General features: G+C 47.5%; 1 protein-coding gene across 1 annotated transcript in view; it reads left to right on the top strand.

The window, feature by feature from the left end:
* The first annotated feature begins 2,028 nt into the window (after positions 1-2,028).
* The window catches only part of LOC119377843 (protein O-mannosyl-transferase Tmtc3), a 334,865-nt gene continuing 312,643 nt past the window's right edge, over positions 2,029-24,250 (top strand). Inside the window, exon 1 of the mRNA XM_037647143.2 lies at positions 2,029-2,502. The gene's annotated coding sequence lies outside the window, so the exon portion shown is untranslated. The remainder of the gene's footprint in view (positions 2,503-24,250) is intronic.

Genomic DNA, 24,250 nt, shown 5'->3' on the forward strand with positions numbered 1-24,250 from the left:
ACAGAACTTCGAAACACAGCTAACGCCTCTCAACATCCATATCGCATGTCCGTAACTTGCGCTTTCACGCGAGAGTTCCAGGACCCTTTTACGTCCACTTTGCTAAATTCCCCCAGTGCATAGTAGCAGCACCTAGTGCAGCCGGGCTCGGTGATTATGGCGTGGCAAGGACGCGGGTTCGATTTCCGGCCGCGTTACTATAGGGTGGAATGCAAAGATCGTGTACCGTGCTTAGTCTATGCGTAAAAGAGTCGCAGAGTGTCAAAATTAGTCCTCCACTACAGCGTCCCTCGTAAAACTATGGCTTGCTATTATAGGATTATAAAGCTTCACAATTTAATTTAAATTTAGAACCGCGCGCGTGTCTATAGCTGGCCTCAATGCATTTCCTTTCTCTCTATTTAGAATCTTCTAAAATGTTAACTATGGGATATGATTACGATGCACGCCGTAGGGGGGAGTGTTGGGGGGACGCCGCATTCATTTTGACCACCTGGGGAACTACAGCGGAGGTCGAGTGGTTACAAAGTGCATATGCAGTTCGGTAGCTACTGGGCTGGATTCTCAGTACCACCGGTCTACCACCGGTTTTTCTAAAGAGGAGAGATGTACCCCGGCCTGGCGCTCGGTGTTGTGGATATTGATTTCCCGGGATTGTGGCCTGTCTTTCCCGCTCTCTTTTTTTCCTTTCCCCGCTGCAAGCACTTGGAGCACGTCGTGCTCCGAGAGCGTGCTCCCTTATGGATTGCAGAAATAAGCGTTTTTCCTACCTTCACACTACTACTACACCTGGTGTTCTTTACTGTGCCCCTAAATACAAGGACACGGTAGTTCAGTTTCCTTTTTTATGGAGCTAGAACCTAGCTACATTAGGTTCGTTGCGCAGTGCCCTAGATTTACCTCCGAGTGGGGTTGTCCATAAGTTCCTAAAAACACCACACGAAACTAAAACAACATAAAATGGAAGTGTAAAGGGTTGCATATGATAGATATAACGTAGGAGCATAAGTTTAATACAGAGAGGTCCTGTTACCACCCGGATAATTTATGAAAATTAATTGGATGGTGATAATTGTGCATCGATACTGCACAAGTGAACACATTGGTTCGCCTTAAGTGAACGCAGGAAACTGACGTTAGGTGGCTACGTAGTGCATAAGCATAGGGCTAGTGTGCGCCTCACCTCCCCCTCGCTCATCCGCGTCCTCGTCACACTCAACCGCGCAGCAAACGGTAGAGGCTAGCGTCATTCAAGACAAGTGTACATTAAGGTCACCTAACCTTTTTTTCTCATTTCACCCCTACCGAAATGTGGTTGCGTGGTCGGCAGTCGAACCCACGCCCTCGTGGTCACCAGAGAAACTTCATAGATGATACGACACGACGATGGGCTTTCTCTCTGTGTCTCTCTCCCTGCAAATGGGCATGTTATTCTGCGACTGTTCATTTTTGTCTGTGATGCTGCTGCATAAAGCCTATAAGATTCCAACTCGGCCCTTCTGGAAGAACATTAAGGCTCTCCAGAGAAGTGCACGCGACAGGAACCAGTCACGAAAACCTTACTTGCGAAAAAGATAAAGTTGTGCTTCTTTTTTTTTTCTTTACACTTCCTCTCCAACCAGAGAATTATGTAACGTTAGATACACCCGCGCTCATGAAACGTCATTCCTACGCCCTGCCCATGTCCGTGATTCACGAGCAAGCAACAGAGAAATCATTCGGGCTAAGGACATAAAAAGAGAGAGAGAGAGAAAGCGGTCCCGTTGACGGCAGCGGGCGCAGCCCGCACCCTATCCGTACAACAGCCCCCATGTGCGCGCTTCGGTTTCTGCCGGGTGCTGGCACCGCTGGCAGTCGAGCCGCGGCTTCGAGTGCCCCGCTCTGAGGGCGCCACCGCGTGGTCCAACGCGACCGAGGCGCCCTCGTCGATTCGCTGGACGCATGCGTGGATCGTTCCCGCCCCTCCCATCCACGGCGGGGAGTGGTTTTACCGGCGCGTTTCGAGACTTCTCACTGCGCCGACTGCACCAGTGCATGTCGGTCTGCGGCGCTTGTCGGGCGCGGTGTGCTCGCGCTCCTGGCCTCTAGGGCGCGCACCCTCCTTCCATCCGGCGTGTGCCGCGTTCGACGCACCTGGCGAGACTTCCTCTTCGCCGGCTTACGTCTGGCTACTCAGATCGGAGGGCAAACGTGCCCCTCTCGGCGGAACACCATGTGACGGTGTGCGTACGAGTGAAGGATTGTTAAGAGACTGCCTGTCAGTTGCGCATCATCGCCGTGTGGGAACGGACGGAAGAACTTGAATAATAACAATTACAAAAGACTCCAACTGGTTTTGACCACGCGAACCTGATTGTTTCTCGAACCAGGTCGTTGAAACAACCAAGTGCTTCACGTGACGGACAACGAGTGTCAAACAGCGCTTCACATCCCGCTCAGCTGTTTCGTGCTGCAAACCGGACCGCGTCTATCGTCGGACCCTGAAGGGGCTCGTAATGTGAGGTGAGTGAACGTCGCCTTCCTAGTGTAGAAGCATGGGCTTTAGAGTGCCTCGGTTTGTTTAGTTTTTTTTTTTAATTTCTAATACACTGTGTAGCAGCTCAAGTAAAATTAATACTTGACCTACTACATGCTTTGAAGTTGATTAGCAGTTAACTCCGTTATGTAGGTTATGCAAGTTTCATTGGCAATAGAAGTATTTCGCGCGAGCTGTTAATTTCCTGCTTCCTTAAGTATCTTTCTTTCTTAAGCAAAACTTTCTTAAGTAACAGTAACTTTCTTTTAAAATAGGGTAGAACTGTATAGACGCAGAATTAGCTTTAAGGTCGCACGATAAGCGAAACCAAGGTAGTAGGAATGACATGCATATACATATCGTGAGTAGCGTATAACCTTGAATGTTTAAGTATTGAGCATGTCGTGAAAATAATTGACCAACAGTATAATTGTTGGCATCATATCAATCACGTAAATCTGCGCTCTCAATACTGAGTTTATTCCTGTACACTTTTCTCGCGCCTTCGTTCACTTATCTATTAGACGTTGAGTGCTATATGGTCTTCCGAAAAAAGAAAGCAATAATATTATTTTTTTTAAAGGCCGTACCCGTAGTCACACATAACACACACACACAAAAAAAAAGAGAGAGAGAGGGAGAGAGAATTTAGCCAGCTTCAATGTCTGGACGTATTATTGGAGATATTAGCCTAATGGCAAAAATAACATACGAACCAAAATATCTGGAAATGTGGCCCGGTTTTCAAAGTGTCGCCGTTTTTGTACAAGTAAGCAGCAGTCACACAAAACGTGGTACAAGAGGTGTGACATAACACGCTCGCCATGGGTTCGGGCAAACCATACTTCTTTCGCAGAGTTAGTGTTCGACAGGGTCTGGCACATTTCAACGAATTAAAATTCGCGTCCTTAATAGCACGTACACACTAACGATAGCCGGTTGCAGGCAAGAAATCAATGCATGTTTATCAGTATGGATCGCCTGCCCGCGATTTACCGTGCTTGAAATTAATTACTCTGGATCTTCATGCGAGGAGAACACCGCAGATATTTAAATAGATGGCTTTTTTCGGGGTAGTGACACGCGTTACCGGTGTGGCTTCGTCGTTTTTGTAAAAGGCGGTCACACCGATTACGCTTTTAATGCCCTACTTAACGTAAGATAAAACTCGCCATTGTCGTTTGGCGAGTTGTGTGAACTAGAAACATAACTGCCACGCAGAGAGCTGAACACCAAGTAATGATCACTCGTTCGTCCAGATCCATTTGGCTTATCACTGTTTCGTAACACTTTTTATGGCCAACCACCCCGTCTCGTCCAACCATCGTTGACCTCCGTTGGTTAACGAGGCGAGGTTTCTTTGTATTCTTTTTCTTTTTTTAGTTTGAGCTTACGCAAGCGCACAAACATACGTAACGCTGCTACACAGACAACGACCCCATATTACAATTGCCGAAAACGAGACCCTTGGTTAGAAAGCACAATAAAATTGAAGAATTTGTATAAATTGACAGAGCAACGTGGCCTATCTATACTTAGTGCGCATTTTATTTTATTTTTTTCGTTACTTGCGTTATACAGATGTAGTATGAAGAAACGTTGGAAGAATGTTATTCGATAATTTGTTATGATTCGGTCGAACGCATCACGCGTGGCGTGATTTTGTTCTGTATTATATATGCGGCATAGATGTGACCGCGGACGCACGACGCGTGCCCCGGATTCGTTTCCAGACACAAGCTTCCCGATTGGGGACAGCCCCCGAGGCGTTTGACCGTTCACTAAACTTCTCTTCCCGGCTTTCGCCTCACAGCGAGCGGATCTTTCAAAGCGCCACCAAGGCATTACCCAGGCCGCAGGCAACGGTGCGTGCGATGAGCCGTGGTTCTGCAATCCTGGTTATGGAACGTGAAACGCGAAATAATGATTATTATTATTACGTTTTATGTCGATCTATTGAAAAAATAACAATAATAATAGCTCGTACTTATTGTAGTATTATTTACGCAGTGTTTACGAGTATTGAAATTAGTCCCCAGGCGTAAAGAAGTGTTTACTTATTCTGAAATTCTGTCTCTTGTCACGCAATCAATGTGATTTCTCAAACCGAATTAAGATCGCAATATTCTCTTTCAGAAATTCAATTGTTGGGGTTTAACGTCCCAAAACCACGATATGATTATGAGGGACGCCGTATAGTGGAGGGCTCCGTAAATTTCGACCAGCTGGGGTTCTTTAACGTGCACCTAAATCTAAGTACACGGGCCTCAAGCATTTTCGCCTCCATCGAAAATGCCCCTTTCAGAAACCAATTATCCTGGTGCGTTTTAGTTTGACGTGCTCGGCACTGACGCCAACCACTGTGTTACACTGCCAGGCGACAATTAACTAGACTGGTGTCTTTATAAATATCATGCTTGAACAATGCTGCCTGCGCTATGTTAGCATTTTCTGCATTAAGGCGTCTATAATGCGCTCAGGGGCGTAGCCAGAAATTTTTTTCGGGGGGGGGGGTTCAAGTTCAACCATGCTTTATGTATGTTCGTGAGTGCGTTTGTATGTGTGCGTGTATATATACTCAAGCAAAACTGAAAAATTTCGGGGGGGGGATTTGAACCCCCCCAACCCCCTCCCTTGGCTACGCCCCTGAATGCGCTACACCAAAATGTTTTGTACTAGCCATATTTCTGCGATCATATAGTGTCCCTAATGTATAATGTGTCGAAATTGAATCTGAATTGCACGTGTTTACGAGCCAAAGCCCACGAAAAAAAAAAAAAAATGTGTGTGCGGTGAGGGCGGAGGTGGAGGGCGGCCGGCCACGGGCTTTTTTACGTGGAACTTGTTCAGTTTGGTGGAAGGACGAGCAACTACTAAGAATCGCTTAAGACGAGGCTTAACGCACTGAAAATACAAATGCGGTGGTCAGGACAATCTGAAGCTTAGATGCAAGAAAGGAAACCCAGAAGCCGTATGCATGAGTTCTTACTTACTTTAGCACAGAATGCAGGAAAGACACTCCGAAATACGTCAACATAGGCAGTATATTTATTACATATTTTATTTTTTTCTTGTCACGCCATAGAACAGACAAAACTACGATTAACTATAATAATGCGATTCAAGCAAACTATTTGAATTCACTATTGACATGCTTGCACAGCACAAATTGAACGAGGACAGAGGAATGGACACAACACAGCGCCTTTGTTGTGACCTCTATTCTGTCCTCGTTCCATTTGCGCTGTGCAAAGATATGGATATTACCAACTATCGATACCAACTTGCCCAAGCTACCCTTCTATCATGAATTTACTGCGTCGTTTTCTTACGAGCAAATAAATATTATCGGGAACTCGCCGTAAGGTTTATTAAGCACGGCTTTAAAAGTTTCTCGCCATATCAAAGTTACATAACTAACGCACAAATTTTTAAAAATGTGTGCCAAAGACAATTATTTTATGAGCTTCATTCCAACAAGTGTACAGCATAAAGTGCAAACTTGATGGTTAATCGTTCATTACTGGTCACCAAGGATACGGCACTTATTTTCTTTATGTGATCCCGGCCTCTGAACACGCGCACCTGCTGTGCGCGTGTTCTCTCATCGCACAATTAACCTTTGCTGCCTTTGACGTTATATCGTGCCCTGAGGTGACGTATAGAGTCTGCCTCTGAACCCATTTCAAAAGCTTCACAAATGCGCCTCGATCGCGGTGCTTAAAAAGCGTTTAAAAGGCGTTTAGAAAGCTCCCCCTTTCCACCTTTTCCGGCCGCCTCCACTCCCTGTTTTGAAATTTGTCTGATAACAAAAAAAAAGTCCGTTATTTTTTGGCATCTCAGTTGAGCGCGGGATCAGGGAGACGTAACGTCATTTTCATGGAACACGAAGCCCTATAGCAATATCAGTTATTGTGAAATCGTGTTTGGACTTTTGAAGATTAGGTACGTAAAGTATTTGTTTGTTCATTGAGCTCAGTTTCCTCTTAAAAAGTTTATTTCGATCCTCGCATGCTTGTTGGTGTGGTATAAGTATTATAAAACCTGTCATTTCATGCAGTAATGTCAGGGTAATGTTGTGGCATTTCATGCTCCGCGTAACGGAATGGCACTCACTTCGCCATTATAACACTGCAAAAGTGCAGCCGCTATCCGTGATCGCTGCATATTCTTTCTATATGTCACGATAAAAATAAAGTGTCTCTCAGTCGTTACAACCAAATCCGACTGTTAATTAAGTGCTGCGACACGTCTTCGCTTAAGGCACATCTGTCCCGGAATAAAAGAAAGCACAAAAAAAAAATGCGGCTGGGAGAGTCAACGACTATGCTTGTCATTTTCGCGTGCCTACTTCGATAGCGCATGATATAGTCAGTGCGCATGCAAGCCATGTGTTAGCAACGGAAACCTATTCCTTTATTTTCATTCACTAATGAATGCATTTCACGAAAACTACAGCCAACTTTTTCCGACTAACAATCGATGGGGCGCGTCTTCTTCTGCACCGCGAACACTTTCATAAGGAGCGTTAATGTACGCGGTTCTGTATTTCATTATTCACAAAGTCAATATAAACAGCAGCAGCCAGGTTGCGTGAAAATATAGGGCAAAATGCTGCCTACAGTTTCACGGATGCATAGTATATAGGCACGCTTGGACCTTCTTTGTTTATATACCTATATACTAACTCCTGTTGTATTTCGCTCACGCTCGTGCGGTTTAGGTGGTGCATTATACTGATGGCTCGATAGAGGCGTGACACTGTAAGGGAAGTTTGTCGATGAGCATACATATTCCGCAGCTGAGTCGACTGCGTTCTGCTTCTCCTCACGATGTGCAGGCGGCCCCCTCGGTCGTCTATGTAGACGAACAGCTCTTCATTCTACGAAGCCAGGCCGCGCTGCCGTCGATCCAAGCCACAGTTTCGCCCAGCCCCTTATATCGACGCTCGATCGGGTTCACAACACGCTTAATTCATATATTGACTTCCCCCACGTGTGCATTATTCATAGTTCGATAGACGATTTCCGCTCCCCGCGCAGGGGTTAAGCACACCGCGGGCATTTTCGCTGCTACGGGTGACAGTCTGCGTGCGTTATATTGATGAACATAAACAGCCCTGCTCTGCGCCGGTCATCTGTTTCAGATCCATGCGAATGCCTGCGCCTGCGACCCCACCTATGTTTGGGACGAAAAGAGTTCTGTAGAGGGGCACCGCAAAACTCATAAATAGGTCCCCTGAACGACGTATGCCTACGAAAAATAACATGTGCCGAAATATTACTCCTGCTATTCGGAGTTATCCGTCAGAAAAAAAAAGTTCACAAAAAATGTGGCCTGAGAAATGGCACGGACATGAGTCATTCATGATTTGCCGGAATGGTTGCTCTTGCTTTATCTCTCTCTCTAATTCGAGAGAGCGACAGTCATTGACCCGACAGCCACTGCTTCTAACCCAATCGATTCGAACAGGAAAAAGGCTCAGCTTCGACATAGTGAGTCAACGTAGCTATCTTGCGATGCATACCACATCGGTCGTATTGCGTACTATTCCGAACGTTCTGCTGAGAACGAGGAAAGATGGGAATGTATTGCCTAATACGCGAGCGACTCAAGTCTTCACGCGAGTCTTTCACTAGCATAAACCATTTAGGCCATAGCATTTCCGCAGCACCTCCTCTGGGATTTGTACTACGAAATGCACTTCCTTCTGTACGAAAATATACAGCGTTCCTCATCGCTCATTGGACAATTTCGGCAAGTTAAAAACACGGCAAGTAAACTGAACTTCCATCGCATACGTTGAGTTTGTGGATCAAGTCGACCAGTTTCGGAAAGAAAAAGCTTTGCAGTCGATATAATCACCTCCACTCACTCGATGTTGTTCTATTTCATTTTTAAAGAGCCCCGTTAGAAGCAAGAATAAAATCAATCGCCCTGCCAAACCGACGTAGTAGGCGTACCGCCGCGTGTGTCCATTGCTGTAGTACTCCTTCGTTTTTATTAATGCGACGGCCAATTTATGAGAGCTTCGTTTTATTTACCACGGACACTGCCTCTAGACGCTTACTCGGAGTGATGTAAGGCTTCTCTACGCACCAGGTCTTCGCTGGGAATGTCGCTTTTTGGCGTGAAACAAGAGTGTGTTTATCTTGATCGGTTGCTCAGGGACCATCAGCGGTCATATTGGACAATCCCGGGGCGCAGTTGTTGGCCTCCCTTAATTCGGGAGAGTTACGTCTTCGGCTCACCACCGCGTGCAATCCTAAAAGAAACGCCACGGCCTCTGAGCGCGCGCCGTCTGGGGGAAATGCGCGTGGACAACGGCGCAGCGCATGCACTAACCCGAACAAGAGCCCGGCCTACTAATGCGCGCTACAGCTGCCGTTGCCGAACACTAGTGACGTCGTTAGGACGATGCGCCCGCGCTTGCGTCGTGTGTGTGTGTACGTGTGTGTGTGTGTGTGTGCGTGCGCGCGGGCGGGCGGGCGGGCGGGCACGCGCGCGCTGGCACCTGGTGGCGCGAATAACGTGAACCACGCGAATAGCACGCCCATGCACTTCTTCGACTCGCCGAAATTGTACGACTCCCAAAAGCAAAGGGGGGCTGGTGAAACCAGAAATCCTGTATCAAACTTTTTAGGAATTATCCGGTCTTTAGTAGCTTCCTAGGATGAACCTTGCTAATCAATTCCTGCTGCTTTCACCCAGAAGCTCGATATACGTCCGATGTACAGGGGCGATGGAAAGAAACGCGAAGAGAGGGGCGCGTTAGTGTTCCACTGTTTGCATTTGTTTTCATCGCGCTCTTACCTAGCGTCGTCCTCGAATGTATCATGGATCACTCTAGTGTCTTTATTATCAGCCAGGCTACAAGCACTTGCAAAGAAATGCGAACAGCGGAGCGCGTGGATGCCGCTCAGTTCTCTCGTTTTTTTCTATCGCGACAGTATATACGGGAAAAAATTTCTCCTTATACAGCTTCCGTTTGTAAGTCTCGAAACTGGTCGATTGTGTTAGAGTCCGTATAATACTGCGACGGGAAGGTTGCCGACTAGGACCATCGTGGGCATTTCCTTTAGAAGGGGAAATATTGTTTGCCGGAGGGAAATAGAGGTCCACTGCATGTACGTTTCAAAGAATACAGTAGGAGGCAATTCATTTTGCCATTCGTGTGCGCGCCCCCAGTGACAAACGGCTAAGAATTGAGTCCGGCTGGTCGTTTAAGCTTCATAAAGTTATTCATCAAGTCACACAGTTGGCGGCATCCGATGGGAGAGGGCCCGACACTGGCGCTGGCGAATCAGCCATGCGGGTAGAAGTGAACGCCTTGGATTCTCGGTACCAGCGCACGTCTCGCATTTTTTTACCGAGTCGTAAGTCCTGCGTCCGCCGTGGAAACGCGTTTGCCTGACAGGCCACCGCTGTGCCAAGGTCAGGGGGGTCGGTTCGGCGTGCTTGCGCTCGGCGGGAGGAGCGGACACCGGCTCGCCGAGGCTCATCTCTCACCCGTCGCGGGGTGCCACCAGGCAAGTCTTCGCGAGACGTCTTCATTCGCCGAGAGTCGCGCGCCACGCTTCGCTGGTTCCTTTTGCCTGCCGCTTGCGCGTGGCTTGTCCGTTCGACCGGCTCCGTGCCAGCTTCTCTCGCCACAATGGAGCTCGAAACGTACGTATGCACGCCGATGTAGTGCCGACTTGGTAGGAATTGCTCGCGCGGGGCGAACTCTCAAGTGCAGCACAGTGTGTGCTTAGGAACATGGATTCAGATTCGAATGCTCCTAAGTTCGATTCAGTTGTGCAGAGCGAGTGAAGCGGGTGAGTTAGTGGAGGCTCTCCACTGGGGCCTTTGTTTTTTACACCAAACAAAGCACGCTGAAAAAAATGCTAGGGTTTTCATTCGCTTCTTTTTACTTCAGCGTGGAATTATATGCGTTAAGTGATCCACGTTTCCGGTCTCCGACATGTCTGTTTCATATCGTCTTTGAATGCCAGAAATGCTATGAACGCAACTAACCGTGCGCAGTCGCGTAGTCAGAAGTCTCCAGCTGGGGGGTGGGGCTTATGTCACTCAGCAACTGAGCCTGACCCGTAATATAGTTATCAGTGTTACGTACTTCGGGTGAGGCCAAAGACCCAAAATAAAGTCCCCCCAGAATGGTCTTGCATTGCCGAGATTCTTGATCGCCAAAAGGAAAACAAGATACCGCACAAGAGTCTTCATTTAGTTGAGTTGTGTAATAAATTTTTGCACATAAATTAAAGCAACAACCTCAAGCCTTAAATTTAATGTTATCAAGATATTATCCGGCAAAAAAAAATTATGCAAACAGGCGTTGGCGCCATTCGTGGCAGTGTTTTTAAAGGGTCGTTAAAAGACGAGAGGGTGGTTCCTTTCTCGCCTTCACAACTGTTCCTACATGCAATATCTCCTTCTCGCCACTTTTTCTTCATAAAACACGCTGACATATAATAACTACTGGGGTTGAACGTCCCAAAACCACGATATGATTATGAGAGACGCTGCAGTGGAGAGCTCCGGAAATTTTGACCGCCTGGTGTTCTTTAACCTGCACCTAAATCTAACCACACGGGTCTCGAGCATTTTCGCCTCCATCGAAAATGCGGCCGCAGCGGCCGGGATTCGATCCCGCGACCAATGGGTCAAAAACACGTGGACAATGTCAAAATTAAGCGTTGAGCCTATCAGGATTACGCGCTTTCTGGCTACGCGCTGTTATGTCCGCTTGTGCAGTCGAAGACGCACAAAAACGAAGTGAAATCAGTTGATCGCTCACATTAGCCATGAAAGAAAAGACAGAATGGGCGTGCGCCTGCATGGCAAAGCAGGGTAAGAGACGAATCGCAGCTGATATCCCTCGAATGTGCACCAGTGGAGAGCTGATTGCGTTATGACGTCACGTAAACAGACTGCTAGCGCCACATATTGCGCCAAAAAGAAGGCAAACGCCAGGAGAGAACTTCGCGCTGTTCTTTCTATTTTCAGAGGTTGTTTAGGGACCTTTTGTTGTTAGGCTCCTGCGACTTGCGGTAGCCTGTACTTAGGACAGACTAGCCGCTGTGTAAACCATAGCCTGCGGAAACATTCTAACAACATTAGAACTAAAACAGGTAGCAATTTGGCAATACATTGTGCTCAGTGTGGTTGCACCCCAAGCTTCCAACAGACGCGCATTGTGCGCCGCTGCCGGGATAACCGCGCCCGCGACATATATGAAGCCATTGCCAGCCATGTTTCAGGTCATTTGTGTATCAGCTCCCCATCAATCGCCCTATATATACAGAAAACAAATAGATTAAGTGTCTCCGCAGTTGACAAATCAGGGCATATGCGCATGAGTTAGAAAAATCTTCTCCCTCTCCTCCGTCTTTCCCCCCTTGCCAGAATGCGTATGTATTTGTACAGTGGAAATAAACGCGCATGTTGGTAGTCAGCGTTGGTCCTGTTTAGTCTTTCTTGTCTACGTTGCATTGCGCTGTTTTTCTAAGTACTATGATTATGTACCAACAAGCTGAAGTTTATGCGCTTTTATGGGACATGTTTCAACGTTAATGTGTTAGTTTGATTTAACGTTCTCTTTTCCTCTTTAAGAACATAGGCTCGATATATTAGTCACGTTGATTCTGTATCTTTATTCGAGAATGTTATCACATGTACCGGTGCCACTAGGTTTCGGTTATTCTTCTTAGTCCTTTCTTCTCGAGAAATAAAACAAAAAAAAAACAAAGAGAGAAACAGAAACGCATGCGTCGCAAACATTATTCACAGCTTCTGCTGCATTCTAGAACATCTAAAGCGTATCATTTCAGAGTGGGAACACAAAGAGTGCGCGGAAGGCAAGCCGGGCACCCTGTGTAAAGGCATCGCCAGCATTGAACTCAGTTCGTCCTTAGCCCGGGAGGCGCGCGACAGTACACTGTGAACGTCGGAGAAACTCTACTTGGCGTCAGCATTCCTCAATGGCTTTTTACGTGTATTTCGGATTTACCCTCAAGAAGTTTCTCCGTTTGTTTTCGCTTTATTTTTCTTCGCAGCACTTTCCAGCCGCGCTTTGATCCTTCGTCACCTCCTCTAAATAAAGATGCGCGGCCCAGAAGGACGTGAGTCGCGTACAGCGGCTGAGCTTTCGAGCGGCTCCGTCCTTTCTTTTCTCTTCACGCGATGGACCCTCGCTTCGTCTTTACATCTGTCCTTCGTGTAAATTTGTTTCTTCCACTATGTCTTTTTTTTATAATAAACAACCAGCTGTTCTATCTTACGCTGCCATTTCCTTTCTGCTTTCTTGTCCAGTTAGTATTTATCAGTACCGACTTTTCTACAGTCGCGTTTTCCGCGGCAGCCTCTGTTGCTGGTTTAGTTACTCTTTTCTTTTCACTAGTTGCTTCCATCTGCCACCAATGTTGCCCGAGCGGCGCTGTTTCCAATCCTAGTGCGGCTTACCGTCTCCTTGGCCCGTTCTAAAGAAGAGCACGCCTGTTTCTCGTGCCTTCTCCAAAGTCATTTGTGTCTTGTGCGGGCCGCAGTCGGCCTCGATAGCCACGCTGATGACGTAGCACGAGGAGAAGGGCAAGTGAGCCAACAGTTGCAGCGCGCCGGCTGAACGACGGGTCCACAGCGCGACTGTGGAGGCCGCAGACAGCCGCTCCATCTTGCGGCCGCCCAGGAACGACTGGCTGGCACTGACTCTCGTGGCCGGGTCGCTTTCATTAGGCGCCGGCGCTTGTTCGCGGACAGCGTGGAAAATGGGCCCCGCAAAGGTCGATGACACCGTTTGGCCCCTTGTCGGGACCTGCCGTGAATTCCCTTAACGCATCGTAGTAGCCCCTCATTGTCATCCAATGAGTCCGGCACGGCGACAATGCGAGTGTTAACGCTCGCGGAGAAACACTTTAGCCCCTTTCCCCTGATAAGAAAAACAAGAAGGGACCGGGGCGACAAATGGCTTGCGAACGAGCACGACAACGGATGGTCTAGTCGAACAATTTTGTTTCATATTGTGTCTGTATAGCTTACAAAGCTCAGGCAGCGAAATACGTAGCGACGATACTGCTTCAGGTAATTCTAGCATCGTTTGTCTTGTTCGTCACTGCCTCCATTGCCGAAGTACCTTCGTTCTAGAGAAATAGCAACCACGTTCTGATGGGAACAATGGGTGTTCGAAATGAATAGATAGACTCGAAGGAAAGCAGTCGAGGGAGGTCCGGGAGCTTTCTCTGCTTATTTCTATTCATCTTTATTTGGCGGCCTAGTTCTTCCGATCGCTAAATGGGAAACAGTCGCGATGGTGAAAAGTCGAGAAGCAATAAGAACTGCTTCCATCTCCAAGAGTTTCAAGGGTGAAAAGATGGCGTAGGCCGATAATACACGAGGACCCTGCATACTCATATAGTGCGCGTCATGAGAACATGGTATAATATTTCGATGGCAGGAATACCCTAAAAAATAGTTCAATATCTACAGAACATAGCATCACATTAGAGCGCTATGCAAGCGTTACTCGCTTTTTCTTCTCCCCCCCCCCTCTCTCTCTCTGTTTCTCTCTTCAGTGTTTCTTGCGATCCATCTTCCTACACGAACACCTCTAGTCGGAACGCCATTCCTGGTCTTTTAACGAGATAGCGTTAAAGAGCTCGTTTCGCTGAAATTCCGGTGTCGGCACCGGTGTTGGCGTCAACGTCGGTGCCTGCGTCGGTGTCGCCGCCGGCGCCGCTGGTTGTGAACGAAAAATTAACGTTGTCCGTGAGTAACAATTCGAGATAAATGCAAAAAATTCAATAATAAAAATTTTGATTCTAGCGGGAGCCAAACCCAGGACTTCTACGTGGCAAGTAGATGCTCTACCACAGAGCCACCCCGTTGCTTGAAACTGTTTCGGAAACAAACAAACAAAAAATACCCTATAAGAATGTCATGTAGTTCGAGGAGTCTCCTTAACGCATGTAATATTGCGTGGCAGAAGCGAAGAATCGCACCAGGCGTCAAAACGTGTGGATTACGCGACGAATGGCCGGTTTGAAGACCAACCAATTATAAAGCGCACAGGCATAATTAATCATCACCAGCAACAGCATCAACAAAGTGCGCAGCTGCGCAGTTGCGCATATTGCCTCACGGACGCGTAGTGGGTAGTTCGCCCATTCGCAGAAGGAAGAACTGTGGCGTAGTGGGCACTTCGCAACTGTACTTGCAGTACATATTCTAGGACAGAATAGCGAAGCCAGGTTAGCGATTGAGAGTGGGGATGCGAACGGGACCAAAGTACGCTATCGCGTTCTTCTCTTGAAGGTGAAGCTCAAGTGTCCTCCAAGTTTTGTATCTCTATGTCTTTTTCACCCCAATGCAGATAGCTAGCCAGAAAATCCCATCTCGTTAACCTGCCACCATTTCCTCTTTCCCTTTCAGATGCGTGTTATTGTGGGCGCGCAAGCCGACCATCTTATTTCCCCGAAGTTAAATGCATGGAAATGTAGCCGTTTAATTTATGTACGTAGATGCCATTGATTGTCAAGTGATGGGCTGCTACTCAGGAGCATAGTCCACAGGGTGTCTTAGTGGGCGATATGTTTTATTAGTGCCATCATCGATATGAGCTCATTTTTTTTCTCGCCTAATGCGGACCCTGTCGCTAAGTTCGTGTACATACATACATACATACATACATACATACATACATACATACACACACACATACATACATACATACATACATACATACATACATACATACACACACACATACATACATACATACATACATACATACATACATACATACATACATACATACATACATACATACATACATACATACATACATACATACATACATACATACATACATACATACATACATACATACATACGCATGGACGCACGCATGGCATGGCATGTAATTCTAACATGCGTCCTTCAATTGGCGTGAGGAGGCAGGTTGCGACTAAACACTGCGCGGGAAGCCACTTAAACCGCAGCAATTTGCGCGAGTAAGAGCAATTTCGCCACGTAGAATGGATTGAAATGTGTACATATGTCATTCTCTTCATTACCTCGTCAAGGGCTTAGAGGGCTTGCATGATAAATGGAAGAGAGAAGACCACAGGTTAAGTAGCATTCAATTTACGTCGTTTAAGGAACAATATCATAGGAGAAACAACCACCACTGCTTGTTATTTAGGGGCTGTACATCTTTATGCTATACTATTCATTTGTGGCAGAAAGTTGCATATCGTGCTTTCGCAAGCTTATTAAGGAAGCTGTGATTATTCCTATGAAGTTGCGGAGAACCTGTGAGCGTACAATTAAACGAAGAGACGAAACATCCGTGCTCCCCTCCAGTTCACCAGCATCATCGCTTCTTCCCGCACCCTTCATCATTCCTTAATTTTCAGCTCACCGGAGGGCGAATAAAAAATGGCCCGAGAATAGCGAGGGCCGGCTCGCTAAGCCAGCCATTGAGCAAACCTAATCCCATCAGTCTGCGGGTCCATTGTTCGCCAGCCATTTTACTGTGAAAGCCCAGCGCTTCTCCCTACTTCTGATGAACGCGCCATGTCTTCAGACGCGACACCGTGGATGGGCAGAGTGTCACATCTTTAAGCCACCTTTCTTATAGATAAAGTCAAATTAACATTTACCGCGGCTTCTACAAACTAAAAGACCTCGCCTCTTGTATTGAAGAGCTTTGTGTCAAGCCGCTGTGGGTGTAGGGCACTTCATTGATACAAAGTGGTTCGCTAACGCCACAGCCGTGTTGAAGTCGGTGGTCCATTTAAGTGAAATGGCTTGAATCATTTGTACTGCCCACGAAAACCCGATGCGGCATTGAATATTCATGATAGTCAGCGTTGCAGCATGACACGAAGCTGCGCCTTGAAGATGCATGCCCTTTCAAAAAGATAGTGGCTGCGGGTGAAAGCATGGGTGACTGTAAATGCTTGGATCTAAATATAGCATGCCTGTCGAATCAGTTCTTTACTTTTCATCACTAATAAATCATATTCAGCACTTGGTATACCGTAACAACTCTATATGTATCTACTCTGAGATGTAGTATTTGTAACATACGTCGCTTTATGTGTATCTACTATGAAGCATTTATGGTGAATTCGTCTTGTCTTTCACAGTGATTAACCGCAACATTCGGCGCCACCTTGAACAGGTTTCTTCAGCCCTGTATGAACCAATGACTTATACCACGCAAAAAAAAGGAAACAAAAACAAAAACAGCCAATTTTGTTCTGTTCTTCCTTTCACATAACTTGCGTTTATAAGCTACATAGTGCAGCACTGCGCACGTTCTCAGCTGATAAGCATTCCAAAGGCCATTACAGAGGCTGAATATTGGTGCATTACGAGTTCAAGTGATTTCCATCTGTTGCCGAAGGAAGGTCGAACATCTGCAGTTAATAGACGAAAGCGATCCTTTTTTTTCTTCTTTTTGACTTCCTAATTTAGAACACTTCATGTCATTTGCATGTCTTAGTCCTTTTTCGCGAGGTTAAGAAGATATTCGCGGCAGTCTGATTATCGCTTTCTGTGAGTTCGGCGGTGCCGGCAAACGGTCATAGTTGCCCAAAAGTCCATACGCCTCGCACATCGGCGTCATGGCGCGCCAATTTTCGCCCTGGTGTCGCTGTGAAAGTTTGAAGCTTAATAAAAACGCCCGTTTCCGCGGACGTGTTCCCGTAAAGTTCCTCCTTCTGGTCGGAAAAAGTGCGAAAGCAAGCGCAGAAAGAGAAGGCAAGGAATCGAATAGGAACTACGGTGAGCAAGGGGTCGGGAACACCCCTTGCAAATTGAGTCTTTGACCCCAACGACGTCCACTCTTCGTTTATCAGAAGAAGCAAGAAAAAGTGGTCGCTGAACGGCGACAGAGAGAAACACGTAAGGAAGAAAAAGGAAGCGAATGGGAATTACCGAAGCAAGCTTCACCGGCAGCAAAAAGATCCGAAAGCCTTACTTCGTTGCTCCGAGTATTTCTTGCTCGACATTTTTAACTTCCATGGTTCGGCAGCGAGCGTCCGTGCCTTCTTCGGTACCCGTTCGCCTCTACTTCCTTGCTTTCTTTTTCTTCTTCTTTCTGTTTTTATTTTCCTTTTTTCGAAGGAACGGTGCCGAGGCCCTTGCTTTACTAGTTTCTCAGGCTGGCGGCCAGCCATTTGTCACGTGCAGCCAATCTGTCTCTGACCTTTTGTCATAGGGAGGAGGGGCAACAGCCCGAGGCAGTCAAGACGGCCGTGCGCGCTCACGGTATCCGGCTACTGTAACGTCACTCCTTCTATATAACACCGCACGCTCGTAGATTACCGGAGCTAATATTTTACGCCATGCCTTGTCATGCAGTGCTGGCTGATGAGACTTTTTTTTTTCCTCCACCTCCAACTTTTCAAAAACTGTTTCATTCCTTTTTTTTTCCTTATTTGCACTCGATATGCCTTGGAGTAATTTATAAAACAAGGCGTTCGTTTTCTTCGAGCCAGCTCCCGTGTATTTGCCTTCCAAAGAAAAATACGAAGCCGCCAGCCATATGGGCTACAGGTCATTTCGACGTTTTTCGTAGTAATTATTTTGTCCTTATTCATTAAAGGAGCGCAAGGAGAAACATGCGATCCCGCACGGCACAAAGAGCATTTGTTTCTTGCGTTATGCGAGTGCAGCATTCGAACGAAGGGTATATAACAGCCTCGAGATGCCGACTAACTTTGTTTGTCGATGTTGACCACTCCCGACATTCTTAAAAGCAGAAACTTTCGTTAAGCGTGTCACGGCTGCGCGTACGTGTAAACCCACAGCAGCGAAATGGACTCGCAATTCTGTCGCGGTCCTCTCCGTTCGCTGCTTTTTTTTTATTCTTTTATCGCGATAGTCAGACCCTTTTTATGGTGTACGGCTGTGCACAAACCGTATGAACGGCAAAAATACGAAAGAAAAACAAAGCGCGACACACACACCGCGTTTAATGGAGCTACCATTTTCGGCGCTCACAATTACAAGAGACGAGCCGGCTGCTCGAGCTGAACGCTTTAAATGCTGCTTGTCACGGCGCAAGCACTCAGGCACGCTCCGGCCGCTTGTGGCACTCACGAATGCATTCCGGATGAGGCCTCGCATCCAGAGGCCCCTGGATTTTCCTCGCTTACGAGATCCCGACGCGACGCTCGTTTACGAGGCGCCTTTAGAACAAATGGGCGCATTCGTTCGCGTCGGCGTTCCATGCGCCGGACAGCGCCAGGATACGTTAGCGGAAGCGAGCAGAATGAAATGCATAGGAAGAAGAAGCAGAAGGAGCCGACAATACTGGCCACTTCGACTTTCTCGCTTGTCCCTGGCTGCACGGCGGCCGCCGGGGCCACAGCGATTCACGACTGGGCGCCACTCGCACAAAACAAACGACTTGGTCCAGCGGACGGTGCGAGGCATTCCCCGCCGCTCTTGCTTCTTATTCGTTTCGGACCAGCTTTTCTAACGCAGACGTTTAGAAAACATCATCGCTACAAGAGCAGCAAAAAGAGCGGCGGCAGGAAAACAGAAAAGAAGGGCCCCTTTCTCGGGTCCGGTGCTTTCTCGTAACTGCGCACACGCGCGCGCATATCCATGGCGCGCACTCCGGAGTGGTAATAACAGTGGCCGCGCAAGCACCATCCTCCACTATGTCGTCCCTCTGGAAGTCACTGTGGCCAGCGGCTCTTTTGTTCAGAAACAGTATTGGGAGGAGGATGACGACGCCCCGCGAATGACTGTAATTTAGGCTCGCGCCGCGCTGGCTATTCTTTTTTTTTTTTCATTCTTGGCGCACGATCCCTTCCTACTGCATTCCCGTGGCACTCCCACACGACCGCGCCATATCGTTGCCTCTTGCACTTTTTTTATTCGCCTTCAGCGCTTCATCTTGAGCTGTGGTTCCGACTTATACGCGGAGCCTGCTCTTTTTTTTTTTTTTTCTCCGTTACCTGCTTCGGGAGGTAAGCCCTCTCTCATACTGAGCCGCAGTCCTCCGCCACCAGATATTTCCGTGCTATCATGTGCTATAGTGGTCAGTTGTGGTGGTGGTCGCGCCCTGTCTAGCCTCTAAAGGTAAGATATGTAAGCACGCATGCTTAAGTGTGCACGCGATACATACATACATACATACATACATACATACATACATACATACATACATACATACATACATACATACATACATACATACATACATACATACATACATACATACATACATACATACATACATGCATGCATGCATGCATGCATGAATACATACATACATACATACATACATACATACATACATACATACATACATACATACATACATACATACATACATACATACATACATACATACATACATACATACATACATACATACATACATACATACATACATACATACATACATACATACATACATACTGCTCACGCATGCATGACATGACATGGCATGGAAATCCAACATACTTACATCATTTGAGGTGAGGAGGCAGTTTGGAACCAAACACCGCACGGGAACTATTCATAACGCAGCGATTTGCGCAAGCAAGCGCAATTTCACCACGTTTCATTCCATTCATCACCATGCACGTCAAGGGCTAAGAAGAATCTCATAATAAATGGAAGAGAGAATGCACACAGCTTAACTAGCACTGATTTAGCACATAGCAGTGTGTTCATGTAAATTTAAGGTGCCACAGTATAAAGCTTCAGTATGACGAGTGTTCTCGTGACACTGCGTCAATGTATGATTCGTGCGAAGCCTTGCATTGCACTAATCTTGTGGTGGAATAACAATGCTGCTGCCTGAAGTGCTTTGGCAAAAGTCACGTTGATGTCGACATATTTGCGCCAGCTAGATAAGCAGTCATAGTTACTTCCCCTAATGGGAAGTGTTGTGCGCGATTTCGTTGAAGACAGCCTCGCAAGATGAGGCTGCTATGCCCACCGTCACTCCGTTTATGCGACCCCGTACCGCATGCTTTCGGCATCTTAAAAGAATCTTATGCCTACACTCTACAACAGTTTAGCGCCTAACCCTTGATTCGTTATCGCCGTTTTGGCTTCCCTCTTCTCTTTTCTGTGCCATTTGATGAAGCAGCGCACAAAAGACACGTTCACGCTCACGTACAAGAAAGACACGCAGCGCATGTGTATGTCTTTCTGTATGTGTGCGTGGACGTGTCTTCTGTGCGCACTGCGTCAATATCATGGCTCACCAGCTATCTCATTAGTATGTATATCAAGTTTGGTGGCAATTTTTATAGTATATAGTGGCCTTACAAAGAATGCATCTTGGACCGCAGGTGCATCCTTGACCCTCTTCCCCGCCCCACTTTTTTTACACAGTGTAAATAATAAAAAAAATGTGAACACAGGGGTGTAGCGAGAATTTTTTGCTATGGGGGAGGGGGTTCCGACCCCCTTTTATGTATGTTCGTGAGTATGTATGTATGCGCGTATATCGACATATACACAATGTAAAAATATTTGGGGAGGGTGGCTTGAACGCCCTAAACCAACTCCTGCCTATTCCACTGGTAAATATGTGAGAAACACCATGTATGCTCTAAAGCATCCCGGCTAGAATAACAGATAGAAGCATATCACGCGAAAGCATCGAGGTTGCGGGAGCTTTACAGTGAAATGAGCTTTATTTTCCTTTAGTATACGGGAACCTTGAGGGTCATAGGTGGCCTTCTTTCGGCTTTTAATGCATTACACCTGTTCTGTCTCTACGTCCTGAGGTTAAAGGAAATATAGATCTACAAGTGCAGCTTAAAAAAATTTGGTGGACGCTTGAGCTTCGCCTTCAAGAGTAAAAACGCGATAGCGTAATGGGGCCCCGTGCGCATCGCCTTCTCAATTGCTATAGCCTCGATTCTGTTCTCGGTGCATGCCTCAACCTGTGCTGTAAAGAAACGAACGACTGGAAGTGTAAAATTGGCCGTTTCGAAGTATCCTAGAATGTCTACTGCAAGTACAGTTGTTAAGTGCCCACTACGCCATTATTGTCCCTTTTGCGAATCAGCGAAGGGCCCACTACACGTCCGTAAGTCAATACGCGAGCACACGCACCTGTTCACTTTGTTGGCGATTTTGCTTCTGATGATGATTAAACATGTCGTGGCGCTTTGTAATGGGTGGGCTTTTAAAAGATCGACTCTTTACGCAATTGACATGTTCTGACGCCTGGCGCGATTCCACGCTTCTAGCACGCAATATTACATGTGTTAAGGAGACTCTTTCCACTACATGACATTCATATAGTGTTTTTTTCCGACCCAGTTTCAAGAAATAGCGAGGCTCTGTGGTAGAACACCTGCTTGACACGCAGACGCCCTGCATGGGTTCGCTTCTCACTCGAACCGATAAATTTTATTATTTTTTAATTTTATTTTCATCTTTCTCGATTTTTCGGTCACGGACAAAACGATGATTTTGCGCTCACAACCAACGACGCCGACACCGACGCCAGAATTTCTGCGAAACGAGCTATTAACGCTATCGCGTTAAACGTTCGAAAGCTGATGGACGTATACTCACAATACTATGTACCGTCGTGAGCCATATGAGCTGGGACACCGAATTCACATCTATTGGATGATTACTTGCGATGTATTGATATGAACGTGGCGTACTGAATGGCCAGATGTTCCATTCTGCTTTAGCATTTAGCGTCGTGAACACTTTTGCGCTTGCCAACTGCGTTTAGCTGCAATGCCCTTTAAAAGGTAATCTGAGTGTTCCAACTCATAATGCTGTCCACCTTCCCGAACAGTAAGTGAGTTGTGTATTCAAGTCTGCCATGATTTTCTCTCGATACCTATTCCCTCTGAGCTGTTTGCCTAAAAAGATACATTCGTATGGGCTACCCGTAACCAACCCCTCTCATTCCTCAAGAAAAAGAAATAAAAAAATTACACCATCTCCCGCTAAAGGGGACCATGAGGCGATGCGAAGCCGGAGCACTTGCACGATCGCGTTCCGTTGGCGTTCGTTGGGCATGCTACCGACCTCGCGTCGTGGAACGCGAAGAGGGACGCTACGCGCGTCGTATCTTCCATCTAGCCTGGCCGTTAATTCTCACAGGGCGAGCGGTGAACGCGGTCGACAGGCGGGCGAGAGGGGGGCAGCGTAGGAGAGGAGGGAGCAGGGGAGGGGACGCGCATGCGCTCGAGCTCATCGCGGCGTTGCGCAGGAGAGAATTTCGGCATGTCTAGCCCGCGTTTCAGATGAAGAGTGGAAAGGGGGAGGGGAGAGGGAAAGTGGAGAGGGAATGTGGAGAGTGGAAGGGGAGAGGGAGAGTGGAGAGGGGAGGGGAGAGGAAAAGTGGGGAGGGAGAGCGGAGAGGGGAATGGGAGAGGGAGATTGGAGAGGGGTATGGGAGAGGGTGAGTGGAGAGGAGGTGTGTGGAGAGGGTATGCGCATGCGCAGTAAGGGTGGTCACGCCGCACACCACCACCACCACCACCACCGGATTGAGCTCCGCCTTAAGATACTTCGCATCTAAAAAGCAAAATGACAGAGAACAGAAGCCGATGCACAAGGTGTGACGTTTCACTACCGGAACAGGGCGAGGGGACGAGTGGGCGGCAAAACCGGTTGGGATGGGCTCCTATGCCGATGTTGCGCAAAGAGGGTTATCACTCACGCGCACACGCGCGCGAGCAGACAGACACACACCTTTTCTCTTTTTTTCTCTCTTTCTCTCTCTCAAAGCGGTCTTTTGAAGATTCCGGCAGCTGGGCGTTGTTCCACCCCTCTTGCGCTCGCTCTACGCCCGTTTTCTTTTCTCCTGCCCCAGTGTCCCTGCCTTGCGAACGGTTCTCCTCCTAGAGAGGGCTGCCAACACGACTTCTCGCGGGACGGCCTAGTGGAGTGCCGGCCTGGTAGTGTGTGCGACTCGCCGTCAAGCGCGGCGACGACCGAGCGAGTGCCCGTGAGGCGCGACTCATCTCCCGTGCGTGGACCTGCGAGTCCTCGCGATAAGGATCGGAATTTGTCCCGGAGAAGGGAGCGGCGGCGTCTCTATCAGCCTCACACCCGCGGTCTCTTCCCGGGATCTTCGCGTCCGAGGTTCATCACCAGCCGCGGTCGTGAATAGAAAAGTGGAACCTTTGTCGACGGCTCTTTTTGATTATGCCTTGCTTGTTTCTTTCGTATTCCCTTTCTGCTCTTTCCCGCATATATACATATATTTTTGTTCGCTTCTGTGCTTCTGACTCTGCGCAGTTGGGGCGATATTATAGGGAGGCCCCTCGTCGCTGAAGCAGCACTCACTTCCGGCGGGTGATCACAATGGCCCTTCCCCCATCGTCGCCCACTTTTCATTTAGGCCTTGTGCTGCGCGCATATTTGCTTTGTGCAGCAGCGTCTTCGACATGAATCGGCGTCGATTTCTGTGCCTAGGTCGGGACCAGGCTCTTCTCGCTTTGCGCAACGCCTGGCTTTTACAACGGCTGGCCAGGGCAAGCGTAGCGGAAATTCGTGAGTTATGAGCGAGTTTGAAACGACGACATTCATCGTTTGAGCGAACTCTCGGCGTCGCTGTCCGAGTAGTGTGTCGCGCAGTCTCCACGCGTCCATTAAGCTTTCAGGCCGCTAAACAGGGTTTGTCAAGTCACCTAATTTTTGAAGTTTATGATGTCGCCAAAGAAAGACGACCGGAAAATATGAAGCTTCTATAGTTTTTTTTATTTAATTACGATATATGTTACG

Source organism: Rhipicephalus sanguineus, chromosome 1, assembly GCF_013339695.2.
Source record: "Rhipicephalus sanguineus isolate Rsan-2018 chromosome 1, BIME_Rsan_1.4, whole genome shotgun sequence".
NCBI classification, from domain to species: domain Eukaryota; kingdom Metazoa; phylum Arthropoda; class Arachnida; order Ixodida; family Ixodidae; genus Rhipicephalus; species Rhipicephalus sanguineus.